At 37.7% G+C, this 26,512-nt stretch overlaps 1 pseudogene; it reads left to right on the top strand.

The window, feature by feature from the left end:
* Positions 1–2,167: 2,167 nt before the first annotated feature.
* On the top strand, positions 2,168–26,474 carry LOC127450596 (transducin beta-like protein 3; annotated as a pseudogene).
* The last annotated feature ends 38 nt before the right edge of the window (positions 26,475–26,512 follow it).

Here is a 26,512-nt window from a genome sequence, read left to right as displayed (position 1 = left end):
ACTGATCTAAACATGTCAAATTCCGTACACTTCTCACCGCTGTTAAGCTCATAGATCTCATAGTTAACATAATGCTTGTTCAACGCGGAAGTGACTGTCCATTTACACAACCTGACTGTTTAGCACACAAATTACTGACCCTGAATCAGCTGTTAAAATTTGAATAGCTTAGTGAACGGAGGGTGACCGTTATCAAACTGACACAAACTGATCTGAGGTCTGTGTAGCGGTACGAAGTGGATAGCGGAAATGACGTTGACTTTTTTCCCGCTTGCTATTTTCTCACAGAGTACATTGTTGACATCTAGAGGCATAATAACTTAAAAACGAAGTGCCTAAATAAGTGCTGTTTACTAAAACAACAGAAACTGTATACATAAAATCTACTAATGAAAATTATAATATTACCAGAATGATGAAGATTTTTCTTCTTTCTGTCTTCAAAATTGCTGAAAATGTTTTTATGCTCAGATTAAAATTCTACCCATGAAATTCATGCAAGGACTCTGGTTCTGAGTTACAAAAAGAGTGCATTTTGCAATAAACTTTACATTTAAAAGTAGCTTTTTACCTGTCAACATTGCTGAGCAGTATCAGACTACATGTAATCTGGATTATGCAATCATTTTTCAAAAATCAATTACTCATAATTAGATTACAATACATTTTAAAATACTCGTAATCAGATTAGAGTTACTTTTTATGGATTACATATTGATGATCAGGCAGCGGCAGTAAATCGTTCATAACTGAATGATCTCCTTAATTCTTCTTCTTTGTAAAATCTTTAGGAAAAAAAATAATAATAATAATATATATATATATATATATATATATATATATATATATATATATATATATATATATATTATTATTATTATTATTATTATTATTTTATTTTATTTTTTTCATTCTAAATCAGACCAACGCTGATACGTTTGGTAAGTCCTTAAATCTTCTTTTTGTTGGTAATAAAGAATAAAATCTATTTTCTTCCTCTTTGCATTTTCATGCCAAAATGGTACAACTCTACTTGAACACATGTGACATCACATAAACAAGAGTTAAATCAGAAGTCATCCAAAAGTAATCAGATTAGATTACCTAAAACATGTAATTCAACAGATTACAATACTGATAACAATTTCAGTCATGTAATTTGTAATCAGTACCACATTACAATTCAGAAGTAATCTACCCAGCACTGCCTGTCAATATACATTTGTAAACATATAGTCAGTACACAAAGTTGCTTATTAATGTACAATTATGATCACTTTTATTTTGTTGGATATATTATTAATTATATAAATGTATGTGTAAATGTGTATGTATGTGTACTACTGTATATATAATATGTATTAAAGGAATATTCCAGGTTCAATACATGTTAAGCTCAATCGACAGCATTTGTGACATAATGTTGATTACCACAAAAATTAATTTGACTCGTCCCTCCTTTTCTTTCAAATAAAAAAACTGAGGTTACTTACAATGGAAGTGAATGGGGATAATTTTTGGAGGGCTTAAACACAGAAATGTGAAGCTTATAAGTTTATAAAAGCACTTACATTAATTCTTCTGTTAAAACTCATTTATTAGTTGAGCTGTAAAGGTGTTTAAATCGTCATTTTTACAGTTATTTAAGGGGTTTAGTGTTTGTTGACATGACATCGTGATGGCAACGAAGTAATTTTACACAGAAAAGGTTTGTAAGTGGTTTTATCACACTAAAATGTGTGATAAAATGTATTGTGGCTATACTTTGGAAACAGTCAGTATTTTAATGTTAAAAAATTGGCCTCATTCACTTCCATTGTAAGTAACCTCAGTTTTTACTTTTTTTATTTGACGAGTCAAATTAATTTTTGTGGTAATCAACATTATACCACAAATGCAGTCAACTGAGCTTAACTTGTACTGAACCCAGAATATTCCTTTAATGCTCTTCTTGAATCTAAAAAAGTACTACACGTTTTGTGTGACATTCGTGTATCTGCCGCTAGATGTCACTCTGTGCTTGGCTTTTAAGTTTGACATCCTATTTATTCGACGTTTACGTGAACACTTGTACCATGCGTGCAAAATATAGGGGTAAATGAATAATCCACATGCTTTTAATAATAATATATTATTGACAAAAGACTGATACACGTTGTGGGGCGCCATGGCTGGAAACACGCTGCAGTTTAAATCAAAGTAAGTGTTATTATTTTCTTCCATGTTGACTTCAAGATGGGAAATATGCTTTCAAAATGTGCAGAACATCCAAGTTGACTTGTTAACATCACATAGCCGGTTAACAGTTCACTTGCAGTACACTATATTATTTGACAGACACTTTATAATCTTCTTACTTGTTTGTTTAGTTATGCCGAATTCAGCAAAATCGAACCGTTTTACAAGGGAGGCAAAGTGCAGGTAAGTTATTTCAGTAGTTAGAAAGCAACCTGATCATCAGTTTAGTAAATAAAAGTTACTTTTGCCCAGAAATGTTACTTGCTGTGCATCTCCTTCCAGATAAGTCATGATGAGCAGTACCTTTTCTGCACATGCGGACCACGAATCAACATTTTGCAAATCAACACTGGGAAAATTATCCATAGTATCGAGCAGTTCTGTATTTGATGTACCTTATCCTTCTTTATCCATTCTAACTCATTCAGATTAATACATAAATGATAGTTTTAAAAAAATATGTCAAGAAACTCACACGTAGGCTCAATGTATATTTATCTGCGAAACTAGTTTCGTGTAATAGCTAAAGATAAAACATTTTGAAGTTCATGAGAAACAAGATTCAGTCAAGTGTGTCCAAACTTTTGGCTGGTTGTGTAAGAATGCCTCAAGCTGTGGTTCTTTGAGCAGGATGATCAGGAGGACATCACGTCATTCTCTCTCAGTCCTGATGATGAGGTAAAATCATCTACTGATCTACCGAATTCAAAGCCCCATTTTACTGCCTTGATGTTTCAGTCTAAGAGTCCATTCAGATGAGTGATGAAATATAATAACAGATTGTGGTACATTATTTACTTAACAGGGTTCTTGCGGTCATGGAAAACCTGAAATGATCAGGGAATTATGAAATTCTGCTCTGCTTGAAAATATTGAATCTTTATATATATATATATATATATATATATATATATATATATATATATATATATAACAAATTTAATCCCCTTTTCTCCCAATTTGGAATGCCCAATTCCCACTACTTACTAGGTCTTCGTGGTGGCGCGGTTACTCACCTCAATCCGGGTGGCGGAGGACAAGTCTCAGTTGCCTCCGCTTCTGAGACCGTCAATCTGTGAATCTTATCACGTGGCTCGCTGTGCATGACACCGCAGAGACTCACAGCATGTGGAGAATCATGCTACTCTCCGCAATCCACGCACAACTTACCACGCGTCCCACTGAGAGCGAGAACCACTAATTGTGACCACAAGGAGGTTACCCCATGTGACTCTACCCTCCCTAGCAACCGGGCCAATTTGGTTGCTTAGGTGACCTGGCTGGAGTCATTCAGCACGCCCTGGATTCGAAACTCACGACTCCAGGGATGGTAGTCAGCGTCAATACTCGCTGAGCTACCCAGGCCCCTGAAAATATTTAATCTTAGTAAAACCTGCACGCAAACCAGCGTTAAACTTAAATTGTATTTTAACTACGTCGTCCACAATTCAGTTTTTTATATTTTGTTAGGTTGAGGGTATTGTTTAGCATTTTTTTCATAACGGTCAAATGTTAAGAGAGATATTCTGTGTCCATTTTCAGTTCTGGGCGAGACAAAATCTGTACAGTGTGGGACTTGAAGGAGAAGACAGTGAAGAGGACGGTCCCTGTCTATGAGGTGAGACTATATGACTTGGACCCATGAGCTGTGCATTTATATCTATAAAACTTGAGCCATAATCTCCGCATCATAACTGGAAAAGCTGGAAAAAGCAGATTACCCTCTAGAATAAAATTACAGTGATTTTTTTTTTTATTTATTTTTTTTTTTTTGTATACTAATTTTTATATATGTTTAGGCTGTGGAAGGTGTCGTTCTTCTCCCTGAGAGTAGCCATTTTTCTTAGACAGGATGTGAAGAATGTAGACTTGCATTTTATTACAGCTGGCAGTAAAGGTAAACTTGAGATCAAATCAGTGCAATAATAAGAAATGGGTTAAAAAGATATCTGAACGCCGAAACTGAGGGGTTATGGGATAAATCTCGAGAAGAAATGTTCAGGTTGTATTTCAGCCCAAAATTAAAAGAATTTATATTTTTGGGGAAAATGTCGCTTTTTTTAGAAACATTGATATTTCTTGTATTGGGACATTATATCATGACAATTAAACACACCCTGCGAAAATCATCCTTGCTGGAAATAACGTTTTTAAAATCAGCAGAAATTAAATGCAGTACAGGAAATCCTGCTATGATATATTCTTTCTGTACATTATAAATGTACTTTACAAATTAAATAATTCAGTAATTAGAATGAGATTTTTTGCATTACGTTCCTAAAAATAGGCTTCATTTTCTTTACGCTAAACATAATTTTGGGGTGAATGACTCAGACGTGTTCTTAACAGTTTAATGAGATTTTCAGCTTTCAAATATTTTTACTGCTTAAAAAACATAAGGGGTGGAATTTAAACATATATTCTGCAACAAAGTTTATAAAGTAAAGATTGAGCCATAGTTAATCCCTTTATCATTTGGGATTAATCACTTGTTTAATGTTTATTCCATTATTTAGTGTGAAAAGCGGTCCCAGTACTGAACTTTGCGGAACACCAGTGGGTATTTGCCATGGAAATGGCTGTGCAGGTTTGTAAATGTTCTGATGGTCCTTCACAGGTGTTCTGAGAGTGTGGGAGTCCATCTCAGCACGCTGTGTGTTCACACAGACCCTGCCTGATGCTCTTCATCTCAGCAAAGAGATGGCCGATCTGGACTCACGCAGTCTGATGCACTGCCTGTCCATGCCTCAGTCCAACAGACTGGCCACAGTCACAGCAGAGCACAATATCATCATCTATAAGCTGCCCTATTTCCTTGTGCAGCAGCAGGTCAGTCCTGCTGGAATTCACTTTTCATCAGTTTGCCTCCAGCCTAGATTTATCCTGAACTTAAAGAGAGTTTCTCCCAAAAATGGAAGTTATGTCATCATTTACATACCCTCATTGTTGTTTCGAACCTGTATGACTTTCTTCCTTGGTACAACAAAGATGTCATGCAGTAGTCTCTGTCACCATTCACTTTCATTGCATCCTTTGTCCATACAATGAAAGAGATGACTGTTGACTGAGGCTGTCCAACATCTCCATTTCATTTTAGAATCAAATTAGACAAAGTCAATTCAAATTAGACTCCAGAAAAGTAAACTATTTGTCTTGTTTTTCCTCCTCTTATGAAGTTTGTCGGCTACAATGATGATATCTTGGATGTGAAGTTTCTGGGGAAGGAGGACACGCACATTGTCTTGGCTACAAACAGCTCTCAGTTAAAGGTCTTTGAGTTGGCCACTAATAGCTGCCAGATTTTATATGGACACACAGGTCAGTTATAGCCACTAGAGGGCAGCAGCACTTTAGGGATGTTGGAAGAGGAATATTAACGTAATTCTTACTGCATACTACAGGACAGTAATGATACACACTGCATATTATGTGCTTTTAAGAAAAAGTTTTATTCTGAATGTGTCGTAGAAGTGGTCGGTTTTATTACATTGTAAATAATTTGATAAAATGACAATGTCAGCAATAAACATATACATTATGATATAGTTAATTTTGTTGATAGTTTATATATGAAATAACTATGTGGTAATACCTATTTTTGGATAATCCAGTGAATTACATACTTATCACATTAAAGGTATATCATCTCAGTTATTTTCTCTTTGTTTGGATCTTGATGGACAGAAACAAAGTATTTTCTCCATTTGCATTGACCTATTGACCTAATGTTTTTTTTAATTATTATTATTTATTTATTTATTTATTTTTATTTGGGGTGGGGGGGGGGGGGATTTTTTACCCTTTTTCTCCTAATTTGGAATGCCCAATTCCCAGTGCGCTCTAAGTCCTCGTGGTTGCATAGTGATTCGCCTCAGTCCGGGTGGCGGAGGACAAATCCCAGCTGCCTCCGCATCTGAGACAGTCAAACCACGCATCTTATCACGTGGCTTGTTGAGCGCGTTGCCACGGAGACATAGAGCGTGTGGAGGTTTCACGCCATCCAGCGCGGCATCCGCGCTCAATTCACCACGCGCCCCACCGAGAACAAACCACATTATATATGACTCTACCCTCCATAGCAACCGGGCCAATTTGGTTGCTTAGGAGACCTGGCTGGAGTCACTCAGCACGCCCTGGGATTCGAACTAGCGAACTCCAGGGGTGGTAGCCAGCGTATTTTACTCCCTCACTCCCTCACTCATGTTAACCTAATGTTAAGAAACAGTGTATTGATTTCATACCAGGTTTGCACTATGCATTAATCCTCACCCTTAAAGGAATGTTCCGGGTTAATTACAAGCTCATTCAACAACATTTGTGGCATAATGTTGATTACCACACAAATGTATTTTGACTCGCCCCTCCTTTTCTTTAAAAAAAAGTTCCAGTGAGCCACTTACAATGGAAGTGAATGGGGCCAATTTTTGGAGGGTTTAAAGGCAGAAATGTGAAGCTTATAATTTTATAAAAGTACTTAACATTCATTCTTCTATTAAAACTTGCGCATCATTTTATTTGTTTAAATTGTCTTTTTTACAGTCATTTTAGTTTAGTTTTTTACATTACATAATCATGGCAATGAAGTTGTAAAATTTGCTATAACTTTACACAGAAAAGATTAGCAATTAATTTAATCACACTAAAATCATGTTAACATGCATATAGTTTATGTCTTGTGGCTATACTTTTGAAAAAGTAAGTATTTTAAAGTTAAAAAATTGGCCCCATTCACTTCCATTGTAAGTAAATCACTGGAGCACAGATTTTTGCTTTTTTTTTTTTTTTTTTTTTTTTTTTATAAAGAAAAGGAGGGACGAGTCTAAATAAATTTTTGTGGTAATCAACATTATGCCACAAATGCTGTCGATTGAGCTTAACTTGATTTGAACCCTAAATATTCCTTGAAGTTTTTTAATTGATAAAGCATACAGTTGTCTTGGCATCTTTTCTGAAGATCTACTCTGTCTGCAGATACCATTTTGTCGATAGATGTGTTGCAAAATGGTTCCATGTTCGCAAGCTGTGCAAAGGTGAGTCTATTTTTTTCCTTTGAAAGCTGGACTGGTGATTAATCAGTCAAGCATTCAAACTAGCTCATTCTGAAAGCACAGTGTTGTACACAGTTAAAACAATAGAGTTTTTATGTAACGTTTCGCACAGGACAAGTCCCTGCGGCTGTGGAGGATGGATCCGGAGAGCGGCTGCATGCAGTGTGTGGCTCAGGGCAGCGGACACTCCAATGACGTGGGCTCTATCGCCTGCTCCAGGTCAGATATCTGCAGCCATGCAGTCAGCCCTGAGAAGAATATTACTTCTGTTTAATAAGATGTACAAGATGAGGCACATTGTGATTGCAAATATCTCTATAAGTAGAGATGGGAATTTGGAATGTCATAAAATCGATACATAAATTATTGATCGGCAAGTTATTTTCTCTATACTTTTTTGAGGCATCAATATATTAACATTAGCCAACATATAAATTAGAAGCCTGATTTGTATGCTTTCCGATTCACTGTCGGTTGGCCTTCCATTTCATGTAGTCTGGCGTACTAGCTTTGGGAGACCACAAGGGGGCGATCTAACATTTACTGTACTTAATACTGAAGAACGCGTTGATGAGTTGCAGGTGGCAGTCCAAAGTTGTAAATCTATTCTAGTTGCGCTGCGTGGCGCTGCTGAATTTTGAGTAGCCTTCAGAGTTGTAGCTGGGGGCCACCGACAGATGCAGAGCTGCAGTGGCAGTGTGCGAACATTCATAGAAAATAACTGTTCTGAATTTCAGAACGTCATGTCGTCCACCAGACGCGTCTGGTGTGCAGTCTCCTTTAAGTTACCCTGCCGCTCACACTCGCAGGAATATTTTCTGATTACCGATGCTAAAATGAAAAAGGCATCAATCCCAAGCCTAATGGGAATCTTAAGGAATTTACGTTTCTCTTGGAGCAGTCCCCCAATAATTGGTCCTAACTGTACGCAGGTTAAAGTAAATCTTTCTGGTATCAGGAAGTCTGGACTGCACAATTAAAGTGTGGGATCTGCCTGAATGTCTTCCTTCTGCGGGGTGTAAACCAGCCTTGATGACATCACGACTCACGGAGAAAGCTCATGACAAGGTGGGTCGTTGGCAGGCACTTACTCTCACACAGGAACAGCTTTCAGTGAAAATCCTGTCAGGTGAAACCTGGGCTGTCCTGAATTAAACCCTGTGTGTCTTGTTACAAGATGTTTTGACAGCAGAAAGCATGCCCTCGAGCATGTTCCAGTGCTTTCGTTCTTCAGTTTTCCACGGTTTTTATGTCTTTGACATTTCTTACGTGTCTAGTGTGTGAAAAAAGCAGGAGGTTGAGAGATAAGAGAAAAATGCACATGTGTAGCTACAGCTTGTAGTCTTTCTCCAAAATGTGATTATCATAAACTATTAATAAAATATCTAACTATATATATATATATATATATATATATATATATATATATATATAAATTATAAAATATAATAGTAATATATATATTCTGATGTTTGTTTTGATATTATATATATATTTACAGATCAGCCACAACATTAAAACTACCTGCCTGGGGGACTGGGTAGCTCAGCAAGTAAAGACGCTTACTACCACACCTGGAGTCTGAAGTTTGAATCCAGGTCATGCTGAGTGACTGCAGTCAGGCTTCCTAAGCAACCAATGGTTGCTAGGGTGGATAGAGTCACATTGGGTTAACCTCCTCATGGTCACTATAATGTGGTTCTCGATGGGGCGCGTAGTGAGTTGTGCGTGGATGCCACGGAGAATAGCATGAAGCCTCCACATGCGCTACGTCTCCGCGGTAACACGCTCAACAAGCCACTAAGATAAGATGTGCGGATTGATGGTCGCAGAGGCAACTGAGGTTCGTCCTCCGCTACCCGGATTTAGGAGAGTCACTATGCCACCATGCGGACCTAGTGTGCATTGGGAATTGGGCATTCCAAATTGGGGAGAAAAAATAAATAAAATCACCTCACTAATATTGTGTGGGTCCCCCTTATGCCACCAAAACAGCTCTGACCCATTGAGGCATGGACTCCACAAGACCTCTGAAGGTGTCCTGTGGTATCTGTCACCAAGACGAGAGCAGCAGATCCTTTAAGTCCTGTAAGTTGTGAATTGGGGCCTCCATGGATCAGACCTGTTGGTCCATTGATGCTCAATCGGATTGAGATCTGAGGAATTTGGAGGCCAAGTCAACACCTTGAACTCTTTTTCATGTCCCTCAAACCATTCCTGAACAATTTTTGCAGTGTGGCTGGGCGCATTATCCTGCTGAAAGAGGCCACTGCCATCAGAGTATACCGTTGCCATGAAGGGGTGTACATGGTCTGCAACAATCTTTAGGTAGGTGGTACGTGTCAAAGTAACATCCACATGAATGCCAGGACGCAAGGTTTCCCTGTTGAGCATTGCCCAGAGGATCACACTGCCTCCGCTGGCCTGCCTTCTTCCCATTGTGCATCCTGCTGCCATCTCTTCCCCAGATAAATGAAGCACACGCTCCCGGCCGTCCACATGATCTAAAAGAAAACGTGATTCATCAGACCAGGCCATCTTCTTCCATTGCTCCATGGTGCAGTTCTGACGCTCACGTGCTCATTTTAGGTGTTTTCAGCAGTGGACAGGGGTCAGCATGGGCACTCTGATGGGTCTGCGGCTCTGCAGCCCCATACGCTGCAAGCTACGATGCACTGTGTGTTCTGACACCTTTCTATCATGGCCAGCATTAAGATTTTCAGCAATTTGTGCTACAGTAGCTCTTCTGTGGGATCGGACCAGACATGCTAGCCTTTGCTCCCCATGCGCATCAGTGAGGCTTGGGCGCCCATGACCCTGTCGCCGGTTCACTGGTTGTCCTTCTTTGGACTACTTTTGGTAGGAACTAACCACTGCATACCAGGAACACCCACAAGACCTGCCGTTTTGGAGATGCTCTGACAATGTTGTCCAGCCATCACAATTTGGCCCTTGTCAAAGTCGCTTAGATCCTTACACTTGCCCATTCCTGCTTCCAACACATTAAATTCACAAACTGACTGTTCACATGCTGTCTAATATATCCCACCCCTTGACAGGTGCCATTGTAGTGAGATAATTGATGTTATTCACTTCACATGTCAGTGGTTTTAATGTGGCTGATCAGTGGATAAATACCGTGCCTTGCAAAAGTATTCAGACCCTTGAACAGTTTTTAAATTTTACTGAAAAACAGTCTATATATTGAATATATACACCGATCAGCCACAATATTAAAACCACCTGCCTAATATTGTGTAGGTCCCCCTCATGCCGCCAAAACATGCACAACAGTCTCTAGACTATTTTTTTACTACTAATTTAGTCTAGAATGGTGCCAAAAACAAAAAATATCCTGTGAGCGGCAGTTCTGTGGACGGAAATGCCTTGTTGATGAGAGAGGTCAAAAGAGAATGGCCAGACAGGTTCAAACTGACAAACTGACTGAAGTCTATGGTAACTCAGATAACCACTCTCTATAATTGTGGTCAGAAGAATAGTATCTCAGAATCCTGTTCTGAGGAGCGTGTTGGCGCAGTTTTGGCGGCATGAGGGGGACCTACACAATATTAGGCAGATGGTTTAAATGTTGTGGCTGATCGGTGTATACGTATATAGTGTTATACTTTATCTGAAAACATTTAATCTATAAATTAATTATTAAGTTGACCTTGATTTTATGTTATAAAATTTTATGAAGAAAAATAAAAAACAAAAATAAGCAGTTTGAAAAAATATTCAACACCTCTGCTCTGGAAGCTCCATGTTTACACAGAAAAAAAAATTCCCTTGATGGCAATACTATTGGCCTCCACCTGTGAGACATTACAGTAACAAGCATTGTTCTCTGGATAAAAGTCCTTCTCTGGATAAGGATCACTGGTCAGGCTGCAGATCTGAAGAAAAGCTGTGACAATGAAGAAGAAAGAGCATTGTACAGCAGTAAGAGACGGTAACCAAACTGCATCAGTTAGGAAAAGGGTACAAAATAATATCAAAGAGTTTGGACATCCCAGTTAGCACTGTTGGATCAATTATCTGAAAGTGGAGACTGCATCACACCACCCAGTCACTGCCGAGAAAAGGTTGTCCCTGAAAACTCAGCGACCAAACAGGAGACTGGTGAGTGATGCCAAGAATAGGCTATCAGTCACTTTAAAGGAGCTACAGAGGTCAGTGGTTGAGACTGGAGTAAATGAGCACCATTCAACAATATCAAGAGCTCTCCGTCAAACTGGCCTTTATGGGAGGGTGGCAAGAAAGAAGCCAGCATCTGCCAAGAAGATTGGACAAAACTTACTTCCAGCCATTGTGCAAAGTTGGTAGTTACTTACCCCAAAAGACTGGTTTTGGTTTTCACACTGGGCATGTTTGTGGTTCAGCTTTTATGGTTATGTCGATATAGGACTCATTTTACTGTGGATATAGATACTTGTCTACCAGTTTTCTTCCTGCATCTTTACAAGGTCCTTTGCTGTTGTTCTGGGATTGATTTGCACTTTTTGCACCAAACTATGTTCATCTCTAGGAGACCAAATGCGTCTCCTTCCTGAGCGGTATGATGGCTGCGTGGTCCCATGGTGTTTATACTTGCATACTATTGTTTGTACAGATGAACGTGGTACCTTCAGGCATTTGGAAATTGCTCCCAAGGATGAACCAGACTTTTGGAGTTCCACAGTTTTTTTTCTTAGGTCTTGGCTTATACATCCACAGGTACACCTCCAATTGACTCCAATTAGCCTATCAGAAGCTAATTGCCTAAAGTCTTGATATAATTTTCTGGAATTTTCCAAGCTGCTTACAGTTAACTTAGTGTATGTAAACTTCTGACCCACTGGAATTGTAATATAATAAAAGTGAAACAATCTGTCTGTAAACAGTTATTGGAAAAATTACTTGTGTCATGCACAAAGTAGATGTCCTAACCGACTTGCCAGAACTATAGTTTGCTAATATGAAATCTGTGGAGTGGTTAAAAAAAATGAGTTTTAATGACTTCAACCTAAGTATATTTAAACTTCTGACTTCAACTCTATATAATTTATTTATTTATTTTTTTTATTTTTTGCACTCCTAGTGGTATTTATCTGACACAAAAACAATGAGGATCTCAGTTATGATTGAACAGATCAATTACTGAACAGATCAATTTTACACTACCAGTATTATTCCACAGATAAAACTAGAAAATGCAGAGTACACGATACTTCATATTAAAGAATGCACATTTTAGACAAATGTGTAAAAATACACATATAATGAAGTATGACAAAAAATGGTGATGGAAAACTTACACTTTTTTAAAACAGGTGAACTGTCATGCTACTGAAAAACGTAGCTATGTTTGTAGCGTTGCTACTTTTAGTTTCATTTTAGTTGCTTCACCCCTAATTTTATTTTGCATTTCATCATGCTTCAGTTGTTTTGTCTCTTTCTCAAATTTTCCTAAAGGATGTGAATAGTGTGGCCATCTCTCCAAATGACAAACTGCTGGCGTCAGGCTCTCAAGATCGCACAGCTAAACTCTGGTCACTGGCTGATATGAGTCTGTTAGGGGTCTTCAGAGGTCACAGTCAGGGTATCTGGTGTGTTCAGTTCTCTCCTTTGGATCAGGTCTTGGCTACTGCATCCGCAGACGGCTCCATCAAACTGTGTGCCATTCATGATTTCAGCTGCCTCAAGGTAAGTTACACTTTAACACTGGCCAAATGGTGATTGTGAAATGCATAATATTTGTATTTCGTTTACATATATTTTGATGTAATCTTTGAGATTCTGCACAAGCACAAGTTTATATGGTTGATTGTAGGGATGGGCACAAGTACTCGGATGTGGCAGCAATGATTGATCATGAAAACGATGATTGATGGTAATCACGCATGATGTGAGTTTTCAATTAATTCGAAATTCAGTGACAATTACCTGACAAATAAACACACACCTGTCAAAGAGGGAGCTTATTTTTAATTTTGAGATTGATTACCTTGTGATTTTGAGGGGTACATTGATTGTCAGAGACGTTTCATAGCAACCAAACTGATATACGATGCTGCAATGCTATTGTTACGATAATCAAAAGTGTAATTAACCGTGTTTTGAACACCTGTCTCTGCAAAACATTTGCTAAACACGTTTTATCATTTAATGTAAGAACTTTTACTCGTTAATGGACATTATTTTATAAAATACCATTCCTGAAGTGAATGTTTGCCACTGACTGTAAACCTCCCTGCCATGGTGCCGAAAAGTTTGCATTGCGAAACGCACACCTGACGAAATGAGAGTTGAAGATTTCTGCACCATTTTCCAAGTTAAAAGTCCGACAAAGTGTCATTCCGTTGCACTTTCCCCAATTGAAATGTGAAAATTCCGACTCCCTGAGTTGAATAGAACGCTTCATGAATCATCACAACAACAACAATATGGAGCATCATGGCTTTCCCTAGAGGAGCAAACACACACACCAGGCGTGTGGCAGTGAACTTTTACATGTTGTGAGTGTTTTAAACAGTTTGACAGAGCACAACTAAATGGAACAGAATGCAGCATCTTCAAAACTGAACTTCAACTTAACACGCATATTAAAAACGCGATTGTTATGGCATCTCCTGTTAAGCCAACCGGGATTTAAAAATAGACGGTTCAGACAGTCACTAAAAAAACTGGTGCACGCTTACTAAGATTACTATGGTAACCTGAAAGAAGAACAGACAGACACACGTTGTGAACATTCTTTCATTGAGTTGGGCAGCGAACCTTCACATAATGACAAAGTATGATACATAATATTTTGATTATGCAATCTTTTGTACATTTCATTACAGATTATTTTATAACGTCCTATAATAATGAATAGACGATACAATGGAACAAGATGCAATTCAGCAGCCATAGATGTTTGTCAGACATGTTATTATATATACAGCTATGTTCATGTCATTGCCCCTCGAGTACTCAAGTAGACAAAATGACCAAAATGCCCATGCCTAGTTGATTGATGAGATTATTGTGGGTTTTTTTTTTTTCTCTGCAGACATTTGAGGGGCATGATGCCTCTGTGCTGAAGATCATATTTGTCAGCCGGGGAACTCAGCTAGCCTCTGGGTAGGCTGACTGTAGTCCAAACACTCACAACATTCCTGAACTCTTTTAAAAAAAATAAATAAATGTAAAAAAAAATCTTTTTTGTTATGTCTTGAATACCAAAAGTGTATAGGGTCATTAGAGACCCTATGTATGTTTTTTTTTCTTTTTTGTTTTTTCACTTTCATAAATTATAATTTATTAATGTCATATCTATATAAGTTTACTATCACAGGATATATATATATATATTATTACAAGAGAAATTAGTTCTATATTCATACAAATAAATACTATGTCGAGTTAATTTTCTGTGCAACAATGGTGAATTATCAGCATTGCATATGCGTGTACACATACATATTATACATGCTATTTGTTACTCAAGGTGGCTTCTGTAATTGGGTTGATTTACATCTGACACTGTTATTTGATGAAAAAGCAACGTGAAAGTGAACTATATTAAGTGTAACACATGAACAGTATGATATAGGTACTGTCATTTGGTTGTACTACTGAAAGTTGTGCGTCTATTTAGACTCAAAAAGTGCCTGAGAATATACACGTGTAACTTATGTGTTATGTGTAGCTCAATACGTGTTTGACTGGCAGTTGCATCTCATGAAATTGTAGTGTGAAAGTAATGAATCTTGTTCTCGATTTTTCCTGATTTGTTGCATTATCTATTATTCTACAGAATGTAAAAAAAAAAAAAGTTTATTCTTTCCTTCAATGACAGGCACAGTCAGAGAAACTGCAGGAGTCTGAAATTAGTAAAATCCCAGATGCAGTTTATTGTTCTACCAAAATCCCAATAACAACCAGAACTTTTAACTAGTGTTGTCACGGTACCAAAATTTCAGTAGTCGGTGCCGATACCAGTCAAATTTTACAAATCTCGATAGTAATCTCGATACCACAGAAAAAAACAGGTAATATGCCATTGAGCACACTCCTGTATAAATTTCACTAGATTATAGATTCTTCAGATAATGAAATGCACCAAGTTTAATGAGGAAAAAAGGTTTATTATAATTCACAAGGTATGAAGTTGAAGACACAATGTATGTGCTGACTGGGCACGTTTCTATATAGTCACATCTTTGCATGCCCTTGCTTCAATTAAAACACTTGATTATCTAATCAAAATAACAAAATTTGCATTGATTGAGGATAAAAATCTGGACGAATATTGTCAATGATGACAGATTTAGATATAGCAAATCCTCACGAGGTGTCAGTGTTTGTTTTTGTCACTACCAGAAGACGCTGTTATACTGCAGAACCAAGTTGTTTTAACTATAGAATCCTCCAGCGGCGGCCACAGAGGAACACAGAGAAATAATAATAAATAAATAAAAAACATATCGGCATAGATTTTGCAGATAACAAGTAGTTCCTAAAAGCAACTTATCGGCGCCGATTAACGGTAAAACCGATATATCGGTCTACCTTTAATTGTCAGAGCCTTTTGAAAATGATTCTGTGTTTGTGGTTCATGCAGTTTAATGTACTTAAACCAAACATTGCAGCTTTTGGCCGGTTTTTACATTTTTGATTCATGATAATGGTAATTGAAATGACCTAAACTTTTTTCTATGTAATTTTGCAGTGGTTCTGATAGACTCGTGAAGTTGTGGACCATAAAAACAAATGAGTGTGTGAAAACCTTGGACGCTCACCAGGACAAAGTGTGGGCTCTGCATGCCAGCATCAAAGATGACCTGATAGTGACTGGATCTGCTGATTCCACCATCACACTGTGGAAGGTCAGTCCAGACAGACGTCAGCCTGAGGAGGAAATCTGAATATGCAATGATTAACAGCACAGCTGCCAAAAATGTTGCATGTATAAAGAAGGACCAGTGTTTTTACAGATCACTGAAAATGATCCATTCCAGTTCCTTATTTCTTTACTCTTAATTCTTCCTGATATTTGAAGATTCACTGTTATTTAAAGTCAGAATGAAGCAGCATTTACAACACTTTTAACACCCATAATGTGACGTTTATCTGTTTGAAACAGTATTCACTGGGAATGAACGAACAGATGATCTTTTAACATTCATATCTAACTGCACTCGATTGATAAACTCTATAAAACATTTAAATATTTTGGTAGAATATCCCTCAGTCCCCACTGCTCTGGCTGTCTCTGGGCCCCCAGTGCAGTTTAGTAGAGACTATTTTGACTGTTTATGATAAAAAAAAAAAACATTTTCTTCTGTCAACTTGGCTATTCAAATAAATGTGCAATATGCAAATATGAATGTATATTGTGATAAATATCGATATCGAACGATATGAAATATTTTTGGCCATATCGCCAAGCCCTACTCCAGCAGATAATAATTTTCTTTCTAAGCCAAACAAATGTATATCATTGAAATACCATGCAGGTTTTTGTTAGGTAACCACCACTTCCATCGTCTTTGTAGTCCAAAGTGCTTGTTGACATTGTTTATAACTGGTTACAGTTGCACGCTGGTACTTGTTTCCATAGTCTACCCCAACTGACCAGTTTCAATGCAGTCATTTGTTTGTCTTTCTCTCATTGTCTTTCTCTCTTTCTCTTTTTGTTAGGACGTGACTGAAGTAGAGCTCGCAGAGGAGCAGGCCAAACAAGAAGTCCAAGTCCTTAAGTAGGTCTTTTCTGCACATATTTCATATATAACAGGCGTATAGAAACCTGATGGTAAATTGAAAAGGTCAGAGATGCCAAAATGTTTTCGCACAACTCCTACACACTTCTCTATCAAAACAAAACATTCGTTCCTAAACCCTAAAGGCAAGTCCACACTTTTACACTTATCTGTCTCCATCTATGCTGGTCTATTCTTAATGTATAAGAACACAAGCTTTATACATAAGCTTTATTGCTATTGTGGAAAAATGTCTGTGCTTGAGGTGGTTCCTAAAGCAAGCAACACTATTATTATTGTGCAGACAGTATTGGAGTTAGTGATTTTTTTTTTATTTTATTTATTTTTGTTTTTGTACTTTTCAAAGCAATTTAGGATTTTTGTCTGGTAGATGACAGAATGGGCAAAAAGTCCCACAGACTTACATTGAAGTAGGGACGCAAGCCATGTCTAGAGATTGGTATATAGAGACTTCGGGCTTGGCTCATTTGAGTTGGTGCAGCGAGTAACACTCCTGACTACTGTTAAGTAACCACCCTGAAAATCCTAAAAACTGCTTAGTAATCACCCAACACACTAAACACCTAGTAACCACCCTAAAAACTGCTTAGTAATCACCCAAAATACCCTAAATGCGTGGTAACCTCCCTGAACACCCTAACAACTACCTATTAATCACCCAGAACACCCCAAACGCCAAGTAACTACCCTGAACACCCTAACAACTGCCTAGTTACCACCCTGAAAACCATAACAAGCGCCTTGTATCCACCATGAAAACCCTCACAAGCGCCTAATATCCACCCTGAACACCCTAACGAGCTCCTAGTATCCACCCTAACAAATATCTTGTTAACCGCTATGGACATCCTAACAACTGCCTAGTAACCATCCTGAAAATTCTGAACAACTACCTAATAATCACCCTGAACACCCTAACAAGTTCCTAGTATCCACCCTGAACACCCTAACAACCGCCTAGTAACCACCCTAACAAATGCCTTGTTAACCGCTATGGACATCCTAACAACTGCCTAGTAACCACCCTAACAAATGCCTTGTTAAACACTATGCACATCCTAACAACTGCCTAATATTCACCCTGAACACCCTAGCATGCACCTAGTAACCACCATAACAACCGCATTGTTAACCACCCAGGACTGCGTTTCCCAAAAGCATAGCAAGCTTCGATCTGCGATCTACTTAAGCTTACAATACTTTTGGGAAACACAGCCCTGGACATCCTAACAAGCACCTAGTAACCACCCAGAGCGCCCTAACCTAGAGGTCTGCATTCCCACGGAACTCCCGCAGGACCTGATTAGATTTCTTTCAGGAGAGGACAGTATGCCCATGAGTTTTGCACAGTAGCGGGTGGTCAGAGAAGAGCCTGAAAAATCTGATGTGGATATCTTTTTTAAATTGTATTAATTTTTAAATGTAAAAAAAAAAAAAAAAAAATTGGTATTATTTTATTGTACGATTAATTTCTTTTGAAAACAATAAACTGAAAATACAATGTAAAAATTTGCACACAGCACGTGCATTAAATTATCCAATATTTAGAGCAGACTATGGTAGTCTTAAGTATGGTAGGCTAGGTAGTCAGCAGCGCTTTAGATGGGGAAAAATGACAAAGCAAAGCATTGACACACTGTGCCATCAAAGGATGTGAAACTCTGACTTGAAAATGGTCAATTTAGTGTTAAGAAATCACCTCAGGTAAGTCAGATGGGCATCATGTCACGCATCATCTGATAATAGCAATAACAGAAAAATAAAACGTTCTTTGTGTACAATTGTTATCTATTTGTATGGCTTTTGTCCAAAGTGGAAAACAAATGCAGAGAGCGGGTGAACTTGGAGTAAAATGCAGTGGGAGCATTCTGGTGCGGGATAGAAGCTTGCAGGAGCGGGATGAAAAATACAGTCCCTCTACCCTAACTGCCCGGTATCCACCTTGAACACCCTAACAGCCACCTTGTAACTACCCTGCACACACAAACAATGGCCTAGCAACCACAACTCCCTGACAGTGCCTTAACAACTGAAAACACCTTAGCAACCCCCTAACAACATGCTAACAACTACTCAGAACATCTAAGCAGCTTCATTAAAACCTTGACAATCACCCACAGCACCCTAGCATTGTGGCAGCAGGTTTGCGTGGGCAAGCACCACTCACATTTTCTTGAGAAAATGAAATGTAAAAATCATACTGCTATCAACATCTTGTTGATAAATGGTCACTATGGTGTAGTGTAATGGTTGTTTATAGATTTTTGTGGTGTCTTTCTTCACAGGCAGCAGGAGTTGTCTAATTTACTTCATGAGAAGAAGTATCTTAAGGCTCTGGGTATTGCTATCTCTTTGAATCAGCCACACACCGTAGTACGAGTTATTAAAGGTACTTTTTCTTTCTTTATTTGCGTGAATGAGTCAGCCTCTGTGGTTTACTTTCGAAATGTATTTCTCCTAAACAGGCACTGAGATTGTTAAACTTAAAAGCAGGTCGAGCAGCATTCATATTTAATTCATTTGAGACACACCTCAACTTCTGTTTATAACTTTGTTTATTTCCTGTTTTTAAATACAGTATTATCTGAAAAAGTGAACAAGTCATTGTTTATGAATGTCTTAGGGTATGGACTAATTTCAGATGTTGGCTCATGATTGTGTAAGATGGTGTTTGGTTCATTATTACTCACTCTCCTTAAAGAGTGAACTCCTTAAACCACAGGTATGTGTCAACACAATACAGCATGTGTTATCTACAATACTTGTTTGTATATTCCATCCCTTCACTGAATTGGAAAACCCATACTTTGTCATGATTTGCTGTGCTGACACAATACAATCATGATGAATGAACTTAATGATATTTGAAAGTTAGGAATGGTGTCATTTTTTTTATGATTGGACATGTTGTCACTATTGACAGAGACAGTAGAGAGGATGTAATAAATTAATTAGGGAGTGATAGCAGGAAATATTGTTCCATGGAACACAAAAGGAGAAACTTTGAAGAAAGTGCTGGCTATTCTTTTCCATATAAAAAAAAAGTAAATGAGGACTGGGGCTATCAAGCTCCAAAAGTAAAAAAAAAAAAAAAAAGCACCATAAAGGCACCATACATGTAATCCATACAACCCGTGCACTATATTCCATGTCTTCTGTTGTTGGTTTTTAGTCATGAGCAGACCAAAATATAAGTTGTTATTCAGTGAAAATCTTGCCCTCCACTGTGCATCCGTTCACATTTCAATCTGATCCTCACATGAAGCTATCATACGACTTCAGAAGACTTGGAATATAGCCCACTAGTCATATAGCTGACTTTTCTGAAACTTTTATGGTGATTTTTTTTTTCTTTATGAAGCTTGACAGCCCCAGTCCCCATTGACTTTTATTATATGGAAAAGAGCAGCCAGTACATTCCTAATATTTCTCCTTTTGTGTTCCACTGAAGAAAGGAAGTCATAGAGGTTTGAAATGGCTTGAGGATGAGTAAATCATGACAGAATTGTAATTTTTTTTACTAAACTATAGCTTTAAATACTTGTCTTTTACAGACATTCGCCAGCAAGACGATGGCACACAGCAGCTAGAAAAGACCCTCCTGAAACTCCGTAAGGATCAGAAAGGATTGTACACTTCATGTAAGATACTAGATCATCAGGTTCATTCTGAATGTCTTGCCTTGTTGTGTTACTGTAATCTCTTGTGTATTCAGAGTCAGTGTTGCGGTACTGTGTGGTGTGGAACACTAATTCACGGAGCTGTCTGGACACCCAGGCCGTTCTGCAGGTGCTTCTCACACACCTGAGCCCAGAGGAACTGCTGCAGTATCAAGGGGCCCGCGCGCATCTGGAGGGTCTCTTCCCATATACAGGTGAGGTTTTCAGGGCCCTAAACACACAAGTGTTTTTCCCAAACCAATACACACACGGTAAACAGAGTACCGCTGATCTGTTATAAAGGGATATCTGCTTAACTCTTCCTTATTTGTGCGGGTCATTTTGACCCGTTTTAAAACTGTTCTAAATGGGTCCAAATATGTAGTAATTTTTCTTTCTTTCATTCTGTCATTTACATTGAAATAGTATAATAAAGGTTTTTGGTTTTTTCCTGCAGAGAGACATATGCAGAGGATTGGAGTCTCCTGCAGTCCTCCATGTTTCTGGATTATATGTGGCAGAAAATGCGTATCACAGGTGGTAAAGACAGGTAAAAATGCTTGCTTGCTATTAGCTATTATTCCTCATACTTGGTGTAAAAAAAAATTCAAATTCCCCCTATCCTAAATTATTAATCTTTGATACACGGCACATCCCATACCACTTGTGCAACAGACATGAATGCTACTTCAAATTATGCCACTTGTTGAGGAGAGGTAAAAAGGTGGTATTAATTTGTAAGTGATTGGACTTTGATTGGCCTTATTGATTACATAACAGGCAGAAATCCCATAGATTTACACTCTAGGCCTGTGAACAACTACACAGAACACACAAACAAACTGCATAGCAACATGATTACACACTCACTCACAGATATCCACACAGTCACGTACTTCATGTACAAAATAAAAGCCTTTTTATTAAAAAAGTTTATTTCCTTATTGGTGATGTAACTGGGATTCTCCAGAATTCCAAGTGAGTCACATTTGAATTCTGATCTTTCAGGAAGTGTGGTTTCAAATCAAAACCGTTCTCTTAACTTTCCATTTAAAACTGTTAAACATTCCCTTCCCTTCACTTCCCTTCACTTCCCTTCACTTCACTTCACTTCACTTTTATTGTCACACAACCATATACACAAGTGCAATAGTGGGTGAAAGTCTTGGGTGCAGTTTCGAGCAACATAGGAGTCATGACAGTGATGAGACATATACCAATTTACAATAAACAGATTTACACATCACAATTTACATATCTAATATACGCATAATTACACACAACACAGTATACAAATAATAATATACAATGTACAGTATACAATACACACAATATAGATACACATTATACAATAAAAAAAAAGTATATATAGTATATATCAAATATACAGTAGTTTGTATTGTACTCTATTGACATTCAGGCTGTCAGTTGATAGTCAGTTGTTAAGAGAGAACATAATATAATAATAATATAATTTATGACAGTCCGGTGTGAGATATAAGAGTAAGAGTAATAAAGTGCAGTGCTGATGTATTTTGATCGTGAGAGATCAAGAGTTCAGAAGTCTGATTGCTTGGGGGTTGAAGCTGTCATGAAGTCGGCTGGTGTGGGTCCTGATGCTGCGATACTGCCTGCCTGATGGTAGCATGTGATACTGCCTGCCTGATGGTAGCAGTGAGAGCAGCCCATGGCTTGGGTGGCTGGAGTCTCTGATGATCCTCTGAGCTTTTTTCACACACCGCCTGTGTATATGTCCTGGAGGGAGGGAAGCTCACCTCCGATGATGTGTCTGGCAGTTCGCACCACCCTTTGCAGTGCTTTGTGGTTGTGGGCTGTGCTATTGCCGTACCAGGTGTAGAACCATGTGAGGATGTGGCGGTTCATTCCAAACTTCCTCAGCCGTTTCAGGAAGAAGAGGCGCTGAAGAGCCTTCTTCACAATGGCCTCAGTGTGGACGGACCATGTGAGTTCCTCAGTGATGTGGACACCCAGGAACTTGAAGCTGCTGACTCTCTCCACTGGTGCTCCATTGATGGTGATGGGGCTGTGTTCTCTGTCTTTTCTTCTAAAGTCCACCACAAGCTCCTTTGTCTTGCTGACATTGAGGGAGAGGTTGTGCTCCTGACACCAGCGTGTCATTCCTTTCACATATTAGTGTTTTCTAACAGAACAGCAGCAGTGGACAGATTATCTTCTGGTTTGTCAAACACAAAATCAATGAACCTTTACAGCAGGGGTGGGGAACGTCAGGCCTCAGGGCTGAATTTGAGGAATAATTTAAAAAGCAAAACAATGGCCTTGATTCTTTTATTGTATTTGACTTCCTTGAGTCCAAAAGTCTGAAACCACTAGTAAAAATGCTTCTGTTTTGCATTTTATAAATATAAATATAAATGTTTTCATTAAGTTTAACAATTTATTGAAAAGTTCAATGGAAAAATGAACACGAATGTCAGAATTTGTTAGTATTTAATATGTACCCCTTGGAAGCAAAGAAATCTGACCTTTTTTGGTAACACTTCATTTTAAGGGTCCACAAAAATGCAATAGTTAAGCATGAATAAGACCGTAATTAATAATGAACTAAATATAGAGTGAGGCTACCTTAGCCATAATTTACAACTTATTGAATGTCTTATTTTTGTGTAGAAAGTAATGTAATCAATGCTTCATTTAGAGTTTACATTTCAAGTTTACTTAAAAATACTAAGCCAGTAATTAAGGGTAATTATTATTGGCCTTTCAAATCTGTTACTAATAAGTTACTAACATTTTCTGTTTTTTTATTTATTTATTTATTTTTATAGTTTTTTCAATTTCAAACAATAAGTCTGAACTGAAGTACTGTAAACACCTAATAAATGCCAAATAAATTGTTAGCAAATTAATTGAAATGTCTTTATTTTGGGATTAATTTGGGATTCATTCAGTTCATTAGTAACAATTTAGTAAAACCAGTGCTAATAATTACTGTTGTAATATAGTTCAGTAAACTTAAAATACCACCTAATTAATGCAAAACACCCATTAACTTGAGTAGGTAATAATTCACTTGGAACATGGGAATCAGGTTGTCTTAAATACAGAATTGGAGCAATTTATTTAGTAAAACCAAAACTAATTAGTCATAATTACTGTCATATATATATATACACAAATTAAAAATAAAAACCTAAAAGGCACCTAATAAATGCAAAACACACCAATAAGTTAAATAGGTAATTTTTCACTTTAGAAAAGGGCGGCCAAGTTATCTTTAATTGAAGATTTTAGTAATTTGTTATTAACAGCTTTGTAAAGTCAATACTAATTAGCCCTAACACCTGGATTAATGTTGTTTAGTAAACTTGATTTATGATGGATCACTGAAATAGAGCATTAATAACATTAATTTCTACACAAAAATAAGACTGTAAATTATGGCTAAAATAGCCTTACTCTACATTCAGTTAATTATAAATTATTGTAATTAGTGTTGGCATGATTATTGTCACAAATTAACTTAACAATTTAGCTAATTTGAGAGCTTAGTTTATTTTCTGGTTAAAATTACAGTTTTAACCCCTGATTTTCAACGTGGACCCCAATGTTTGACATTCATCAAGGTTGGTCTGTTTTTCTCCAGTGTGAACTTGGACGATGAGGAGATGGACACCACTCCTCAGGCCGTCTTCTACATAGACAAGCAACCAGTGCAGAAGACAGACACTCAAGCATCTCAGCAACAAGAAGATGATGATGAGGAAGATTTGGTCAGTTCAGAAGATAGTGTGGAGGTTCTCGATGAAGATGAAAGTGTCAGTACATCTAAAATTACCAATTTAAGGGGCAAGAAACAGAACGGGGTGGATGGAGGTCATGTGTCCAGTGAGGATAGTGAAGAGGAGGATGTCATAGAAATTCCCACCAAATCTGCAGGTCCCGCCCCCTGCATAATGGCTGATATAAGGTGATGGGCCGATATAGCTGTCAATCAAGAGTCTGTTTACTCAGTACTGTGTTTTGAATGGATGGACCACCTCTGATTTGAAGACAATCAGTGAATCCTGTTTGCAGATGATTCAACAGGTTTTGTTGCAGCATTGCCTTGACCTAACAAAACATCTGGCCCATACTATTTGTATCACCACATTAAATGAAAAATATTCTTAGATGCTTTTATGTAGTTGTTCTGTCATTGTTCCATTAAATAATGGTCATATCTCTCGGAAAAGAAGAATAAAATATTCATAATTTATTTGTGTGGGATATGTTTTGGGTTTAAAGGAATTTAAAGGAATCACCATGCAGTCAATTACCACAGAAAATAATTTAAACAAAAAATGTGTTTTGAGCAATACATTTACAATGCAAGTAAAAAGACAACATTTTGACAACATGAGTGGTCGACAAAATGGGATTTTAAGTGGCAGATGCCATGTCTTGAGAGCAGGGCCAATAGAATGCTTATTAATCAGCTTGGCCGATATATATTGGTTTATCACTAATTAAAATGCCACAAGACTTAAATCTTTACACATGTTAGTATAACACTAGTGTGATCACTTACTAACCCAGTCAGTGCAAAGTTATATCTAATATTTCAACTTATGCCATGACCATGTGAACCCATTACCATGAAGGGACATGATGTAATTCTTGCAAAGCACTGTTTACATTTTGTTAACTTCACCCTCAGGAATTACGTCCGTAACGCATAGCCAGAAGTTCATCCTCCTAGAAAAGTAGTCCCACCACCTGGACGATTGTTGCATCTTTACATATCAAATAAGAAACAATATTTTACTTGATAATGAATGTAGTGTTTTCACAAAAATTCAAGCTTTCTGTTTTTAAATCCTCTGGATCCATAGATTTCTATGGTAAGTGCATTGCTGACTGATAGAAATAGTCATAAAACATTTCTGTGGTAATCAATAGCATGTCAGAGATAGTGTAGATAGAGATTAATTTATGTACTAAACCTGAACATTTATTAAAGGAATAGTTCACCCAAAAATGAAAGTTCATCCATCATTTACTCACCCTCATGGCATCCCAGATGTGTATGACTTTTTCTTCTGCAGAACACAAATTATGATTTTTAGAAGAATATTACAACTCTGTTGGTCCAAACAATGCAAGTGAATGGGTGCCAAAATGTTGAAGCTCCAAAAAGCACATAAAGGTGGAATAAAAGTAATCCATAAGACTCCAGTGGTTTAATCAATATATTCATAAGTTATTGATAGGTGTGTGTGTGAGAAAAAGATCAATATTTAAGTCCTTTTTTTTGTTAGAAATTCTTCTCCCTGCCCAGTAGGGGGTGATATGCATGAATAATGTGAAAGTTAAAGTGGAAATTTATTCTGGTGAGTGTTTATATTCTTCCACAAGCGAATGTGAGCGCAGTGCTGCAACAGCTGGCTGATCAGATCAGACACAACAACAATACCCGGACTCACTTATTATTATTCTCTGCGATTTTCACAGAGCCAACCTCACCCGTGAAATGCCAAAATACAGACAGCACATTGCATGCCCCACCAGAGACAAAAATAGGGGCAGTGGTGGCTCAGCAGTTAAGGCTCTGGGTTACTGATCAGAAGGTCAGTATTGCCAAGATGCCACTGTTGGGCCCTTGAGCAAGGCCCTTGACCCTAGCTGCTCCAGGGGTGCTGTATCATGGCTGACCCTGCACTCTGACCCCAGCTTAGCTGGGATATGTGAAAAAAAAGAATTTCGCTGTATATGTGTAAAATGTATAATGTGTGATAAATAAAATTATTATTATAAATATACTGGATCACTGCTACATAACATTAAAGAATGCATATCG

The sequence above is a fragment of the Myxocyprinus asiaticus genome, chromosome 13, assembly GCF_019703515.2.
Source record: "Myxocyprinus asiaticus isolate MX2 ecotype Aquarium Trade chromosome 13, UBuf_Myxa_2, whole genome shotgun sequence".
NCBI lineage: Eukaryota > Metazoa > Chordata > Actinopteri > Cypriniformes > Catostomidae > Myxocyprinus > Myxocyprinus asiaticus.
This window is presented reverse-complemented; position numbering and strand designations above follow the sequence as displayed.